The sequence below is a fragment of the Chelonoidis abingdonii genome, chromosome 16 (genome assembly GCF_003597395.2).
Source record: "Chelonoidis abingdonii isolate Lonesome George chromosome 16, CheloAbing_2.0, whole genome shotgun sequence".
Classification (NCBI taxonomy): Eukaryota; Metazoa; Chordata; order Testudines; family Testudinidae; genus Chelonoidis; species Chelonoidis abingdonii.
Window position 1 is genome coordinate 16,433,313 of NC_133784.1, and position 7,252 is coordinate 16,440,564.

At 55.2% G+C, this 7,252-nt stretch overlaps 1 protein-coding gene across 1 annotated transcript in view; it reads right to left on the reverse strand.

Moving 5' to 3' along the window:
* Positions 1-7,252, reverse strand: part of LOC116827654 (putative protein BRICK1) — a 97,984-nt gene that overhangs the window by 89,662 nt on the left and 1,070 nt on the right. The window lies entirely within an intron of this gene.

Genomic DNA, 7,252 nt, shown 5'->3' on the forward strand with positions numbered 1-7,252 from the left:
TCCCCGCCCCCCCCAATGACCTCGTTCCAACACCGCATATCCTGTTTCATCATTGCGTGGGGATCAATTCTCTTTTCTTTCTTTAGTATAAGCTCACCCGTCCCCGCACTCATCTTAGTGTCGAATGCACATGGAAGACATGGGACTAACCTCAACCTTGTCCAGAAGGGATGGGGATTAGTAAGGGGTTCGGGCGAGGAGTGGGTGTGGGGATGCTTGGGGGCTTCTACACTGGCAGAGCAGGGTGTGTTGGACTTGCGGAGGGGAGGAGGGGTAGGGGGGTGCGCGGGAGGGGAGGTGTGGAGGAGGGAGCTGGGGGAGGGTACAGGGAGAATGTGGGTGGGGAGAGACAGGGGGGGGTGTGGCGAAGAGCGATGGGGGAGGTACAAGTGGAGGCTCGATGGGTGGGGGTGCGGGCATGAGGGCAGCACTGACGCTGCTTCCTCAGCCCTGTCGGCAGAGCCGAGAGGCACCTGACCCCCGCTGCTGAGGCGCAGGGTCCCTGGGGGGGCGTCTACTGCTGCTATGCTTGGAGCCGGCACTGCCTCTCGGGGAGCCCAGGGCTGGGGTGGCAGGGGAGGGCATTGGTGGCGGTGGGAGAGCCCAGGGTTGGGGTGTGAGGCAGCCAAAAATTTTTTTGCCTGGGGCAGCAAAAAACCTAGAGCTGGCCCTGCCTAGACCTGTGATATACTTCTCTGCTGGCTGCTCTGGGCACCTGAAACAACAAGCGTGCACTGCCGGGAAGTGGCTTGTGACCGATTTTGCAGCTTCCCTTTACTTCCCTGACAGAAATAATTTTTCTGACAGGGAAGCAAAGAAATCTGCGGGGAATGTGAATTCTGTGCCTGTGCAGTGGCACAGAATACCCCCAGGAGGACAAGGACAAGGGCCTGGAATTTTTATGAAGTATTTTTAAAGTTTCCAATAATTCTGAGGCCTTTGGCAGTCCTAGGGCATCTGGCCAAATTGATGTTAGCAGCTGCCTTAGTTGAAAATACTGACACTCTGCTGAGGCTGGCAGGTCATAGCATTTCCTTAGCATTAGAAAATGAACAAAGCCCTCATAGTAACTGGGAAAATCCATATGATGCCCCACGTTTGCCCCCAACTTCTATTGGGAGGCTGTTCCAGAATCTCATCCCTCTGATGATTAGAAACCTTGTTCTAATTTCCAACCTGAATTTGTACACTGCCAGATCATATCTCTTTGTTCTTGTGTCAACATTTAGCTTAAAAGAGCCTTTCCCCACTTGGTGTTTGCTGCTATAAATATTGTAGGGGGTAATCCCCTTCTCAACTTTCTTTCTGTTAGACTAAAGAAGAGAACAGCATATTAGAAACACTTTTCTGAAGGCTGCCAAGACAGTAGGATAGCAGGAAAGACTTGGGCCTACCAGAGCAGCTAGACTCTTCCTTCCACTCCCCCTTATGAGCACTCCTTCCTCTCTTTCCACTGCTAAGGCTCAAGGTGACAGACACCACCATCAACCTTGAATGGCCCAGCTCCTGGAGTTTTGGGATTAGGGGATAATTCAGCTTTCATTTAAAACCCATCAGTTTCTAGCTGTTTGTTGATGTGACCAGTCAGCCCGAAGAAACCAGGAGGTCAAAGATACCCGTGAGCTCACCAAAAATCTCATGACTTTCAGATGGGACCCACAGCACCACTGCAGTGCTGGCTACTTCTGTCTGCAGAGAGCCCAACAGTGACTCAGTGGGGTGAGCACCCCTAGTAACAGGACTGGAGTGTTAGCACTCAAACTTAGTGCACTGGCACCATTAACTATTTCATCACTAATCATTTTAGGGGGTAGAAGCGAAGCCCACTGGGGCAAGAATTGGTTGAGGAGGGAAGGAAGAGACTAGCAAAAGGCAACTACAACTGTTACAGTAACAGGTCATTGTCATTTCTCTTGGCCAGCTGCATTCCATGGTCATGCTCCTGCCCCAGCATCCCAGCAGACAGACAATGCACTCCAGTTATAGATCAGCTCAGACCCCATCAGCAGAGGCAGTTTATTGTTGAAATACAAATGGAAGACACCCCCATGTGACACTACTGAATACAAAAGACATAGAAAACTCCGAAACCCACCCTGCCCAGAGAGTTTAATCTTGGCACATTACCTATTCCCCTGACTCCTCTCCCCTGCCCAAACACACACTGCACATCTACTGCTCTGTTTGCAGACTGGAACGATGGATATACTTGACATTTTTGCTAAGAGATTTAAGTTGCAGTGTTTGCTAAAGCAGGGGTTCTTAACTTTTTTCTTTCTGAGCCCCCCCCCCCCACGCTATAAAAACTCCACAGCCCACCTGTGGCACAACTAGTTTTCTGCATATAAAAGCCAGGGCCAGTGTTAGGGGGTAGAAGCAGCACATTTGCCTGGGGCCCCATGCCACAGAGATTCCACCAAAGCTACATGGCTCAGGCTTTGGCTTCAGCCCCTGGTGGCAGGGCTCAGGGCCCCAAGCTTCAGCCCTATGCAGTGTGGTTTTGGCTTTCTGCCCTGGGCCCAAGTGAGTCTAACTGGCACTGTTGGAGGACCCCCTGAAACCTGCTTGCAGCCCTTCAAGCCCCCCAAGGTCCACAACCCCTGGTGAGAACACTTTGCGAAAGGAAGAAACCACAGTGGATGGTCCACTAACAGCACGACGGTCACTCTCACGGGTCAGCTCCAAAGAATTTGGCTTCCCACAAAGGACTTTGGCCAAGAGAATCGTATTACAAAGTGTTGTTGAGTTCACATGAACTGGAAGACAGAAGATAAGGGGGCAGGAGTATTACAGACTGCAGAATCTGATCGTACAAAAAAACACGGAATCAACATGCTCATTGCAATTAGCAATTCCTCGATCACCTGAATCATGCACGAAGGCAGGAGATATGTCACGCAGAAACAAGCTGAAGCCTGTCACAATAACAAAGAAGAAGAAAGTAGATGCCTCGGAGCATCAAGCTCGGCACAGCGCACAATCTGCCCCAGGTCAGCTCCCCACAGCCTGCGGCAATTAGTCAAGTTCGCCCTGTTGTTACCGCAAAAGAGGCACACCCATCCACCAGGGCTAGCCAGTCCACCCATCAGGTAAAGTTAAGAGCCACCTACAACATGGAACGGGTAAAAGTCATGCCCTTCGCAGCAAGCTAGGAAGGGCAAGAGTCCTCCAGGCCATGTCCCAGTCACCAAGATTCCAGGCTCCTCCCAGCCCTGTGGCCAAAACCAGTCCTCGCAAGTAGTACTGCGGGAGCCCCACCAGTGTCAGAAGCAGACCAGGACTATTGTTCAGGAAAAAGACGGTACTCACCTTGGTAACGTGTCTCGAGATGTGCCAGATCAATTCCAAAGGCCGCGCCACGTGCACGTCGTCCGGAAAATTGCCCCAGCAACACCCGGCGGGTCGGCAGTGCGCCACCGGCTGGCGCCTATTGCGGCACCGAATACAGCCCGCCGACCCGCCGCTCCTCAGTCCTCTTGCCGGCTACGTCCACAGTGGGGAAGAGGCGTGGAATGAAATAGGAGCAACACATCTCGAAGAACAACAGTACAAAGTGATAACCGTCGTTCGCCGATGCTGCTCAGAATGCATGCAGAGTAGGTAACCCAAGCCTACAGCGTGGGCGCGAGTGAGACTGGTAAGACAAACAACCAACCAAGAGCGCATCGTCCGGACTGCGCACCAAGCGCTAAGGGCAGAAAAAGCGTGCACGGAACGACCACGGCCACGACAATAGCCTTAAGGCACACGGCGAGGGAAGGCAACGAGGAGCTGACGCTCTCGCGGAAGAGCGGTAACCCTGGAAAGGTGAGCCAAAGATAAGTGTGATCAGGCCGCACCGAGATGATATGTTTCGAAGACAGGTAGCCCCATCCGTCGCGACGCAACAAGATTGGGAGGTTTCGAAGGGTCGGTGCGGTCAAGAAAACGCCAGCGCCCGACGAACAATCGAGTGAGACAAGCTCTCTCTGCAGAGAACGCAAGGTTTGGGTAACACTGAAGGAAACATGTGGAGGAATGGGAACCACCATGGGCAGAAAGCCTGGAGCGGACGAGAGTCACTTCTTATGGAAATACGTGAGGGCTCCGCCACTAAGCGCTGGCGACGGAACTTGCTCCTGGCCGATAGATGGCCACAAGGAACGCCAACCTTCCACGAAGTACAGAGAAGAGCAGGTTGACAAGGGTTCGAAAGAAGGGCCAGAGTTGCGAGAGAACAATGAGTCCCAGGAGGGGCAAGAGCGACTGAGGATACAGGCCCAGCCACTGAGACCTCGAACCATAGGGTGAGAGAAGGCGAGAAGAGCCTCCCTGGAGAAAGGAAGAAGCCCGCTAGTGGACCGAGGAAGAGCCGCAGTGCCTGGGTAAGGTGCCATAGATATCCAAGTAGCACTTGGATGAACCTACGGACAGACCGGATAACACAACAAAAACCCTTCCATGTGCCAGGTAGTACCCTAATGCAGGTCCTACTTCCAAGAGCACGTGCCTGCACTAGGGGAACAGCGCAGCTCGCAGGCTGCACACAGACAGACCGACGCAGGCATGTGAGGACCGAGTCGAGGTGAGAGAAGCCTCCGGGTCTTGTGAATCAAAGTCGGATGACGGCAGGAACGGACGGCAGACAGGTCGCAACACGTGGGATACCATTATGTGTGCGAGGCCACGCTGGGCGAGGAATAGGCAGGGCCTTGTCCGCGTAGCTTACGAGACTTTGTGCACCAAGGAACGGCGGAAGCATAAGGAGGGGGTCGACCAAGGAGCAGAACGCCCGAACAACAGCCGCGGTCCGAACGCGAAGGACAGAACAGGGGCATCCTTGCGGACGCGAAGAGTCATCGGGAAATGCCCCACCGCCGAAAAGAGAAGGACATGATCGGAAGAGACCACTGCGGGCTAGAAAACTGCTGAGCCGCGGCAACACGTCTGACCCGAAAAGAAGCGCCCAGAGACTTGCGTGACACAAACCCCACACGATCCCTCCGACAAAGAGGAAGGCGCGTCCCCCCTGTATATAGGCACCGCGGGTGGTCACCGGGACACAAGACAGAAGGCTCCGCAGGTGAGAAGAAAAGCCTCAGGTAGGCGACGCGCCCTCACTCCCTGAGGTTAGTCATGCGACAGCTCCGAAGGACCAAGACCCTGTCGATTCGTAGACCCCAATGTGACTCCCCAGCCAGAGAGGAACATCCGTTAATGAAAGTGACGGCTGCGGTGAAACGTAAACCCCGCACACACCCGGCGGAATTTCGCCACCACGAGGTAGACCTCTGTAGTTGACAAACGAGTCCATCTGCCCATGCGGACGGTGAACGAAGCAACCATATCTGCAGTGGCGAGGCGATGGCAACTTGTTACAAAATCACCCGCCTAGTGGCCAAGGCGAGACAGACCTGCCAGCAAGGCGGGAGAGAAGGCCAACCGCTGGGTGAAAAGGATGCGGAAGGCGGACGTGCGTCACCAAAATAAACGGCCCCGATAATCATCCTCGGAGGTACGGAGGAGGACTTCAAAGATATCAGGACCTAAAGATCCGACAGGTCCCTGAGATGTCAGTCGCGCGAACCTGAGCGGGAGGACGCGCGAACCAGCCAGTCGGCCAGGTAAGGGAAGACTACATACGCCACTGCGACAGCACACGGCCACTACATGCCAAGCATCGGGAAGACACGTGGCAAGAAGACAGGCCAAATGTAGGACTCGGAAGAAAGTGCCGGCCTCCGCACCAGAAAGCGGAGAAAGCGATCTGGAGCGGGTAGACGAAACATGAAAGACGCGGTCTCAGTCAGAGCACGAACCAGTCTCCGATCCAGGGAAGGATGAGACCCAAGGAACCAGCGAAACCGTAACGTCTCTACGAAGCGTTGAGCCGCGGAGTCGCAGGAGGACGGAACCTCCTTTCGAACATTGGGAAAAAAAATAGCAGGAGTAAAAACCCTCGCTCTGAGGTCGTAGGCACCTCTCATCGCTCCGATTTCAAAAGCTGAGGACTCCCCAGGAGTGCGCGTGAAGGCCCAAGAGGACGGGAGGGGAGGGAGAAGCAAATAAAACGAGATAACCAAACCACCGGCGCAAGACCAATGGCTGAAGTACCGGTCCAACCCGGGAGAAGGGAGAAAGGGTGGAAAAAAGAAGAGGATCGGAAACGGACTGGGCCTGCCTCTGCCCGACCTTCAAAAGTTGCTCGGTCCCGCGTGCGGTACGTGGCCTTCGGGGCGTCTGTTCCCCCGGACCGCGGCGTGCGTCGCTACCCGCCCCGCCGTCGAAGTCTTGGCAGGGCTGGGGGGGGATAAGGGCGCTGAGGTTGCGGCCGAAGGACCCCGCGGCTCGGGTCATCCCAGGGAGCGCATGATGATGACGGATGCTAAGCTGCACTCTGGGTCCCTCCTGAGAAGAGCCCCCTCCTCAAAGAGAGGTCGATGTATGATGCTGCAGCTCCGAGATAAGCCGGACACTGCCAAACCAGAGAAATCCGTCTCAGAAACGCCGACGATCGGTTCAAACGATCCGCGCGTCGAGCGCAGCCTTAACGGCTGTCCTGAATTCTCATGCCACTCTTCCACAGACGGAAACGTCAGGCAGGAGTCACCGACCAAGTTCAAACTTCCATGTCGCCAGTATAAAGTCATACTGCCACACGCTTGTGTTTGCACACACGTACTGAAGACCCCCATGAGAAATTACGGCCCAGCAGGTCCATACGGTAGCCCACGCGATTTGGGGCGGGGCGTGACCGCCTCCGCATCACGGATGACGACCAAGAGCATGGAAGGATGGTGGACAGGATCCGACCCCTGAGGGTACCAGATACGGTCGCTCCACCCTCTGCACGGTCGAGAATCGCTGGGAGCCAAAATAGACCCGCTGGCCTAAAAGTCGTAGAAGGGCAAGGCGACCCGTGGTGCATCAGATAAGATTCACTACAGATCCTCAACCTCGGCACCTCCCCGCTTAGATAATGCAAACCACCTGCGAGCAAAGCAGATAAGCGCGAGGCATAGGGCGCCAGATCGAAAGCCCCACGCGCCATCTGGCGAGGAGGAGATGAAAACCGGGGACCGGGCTCCCTTCAGGTGATCACAGAGCAGACGCTTCGAAGGATGCCCTGGGTCCGGGGAATCGCAACATCGGGGCTCGAGAGAACCTGAGGCCGCTGCACCGAGCTGCACCAGCAGATCCCACGGCGGAAAGGATCGCCTGAGCGATGTACGCAAGGCCCAAAAGACCACTGGCTGGGCGGCCGGAATCGCCC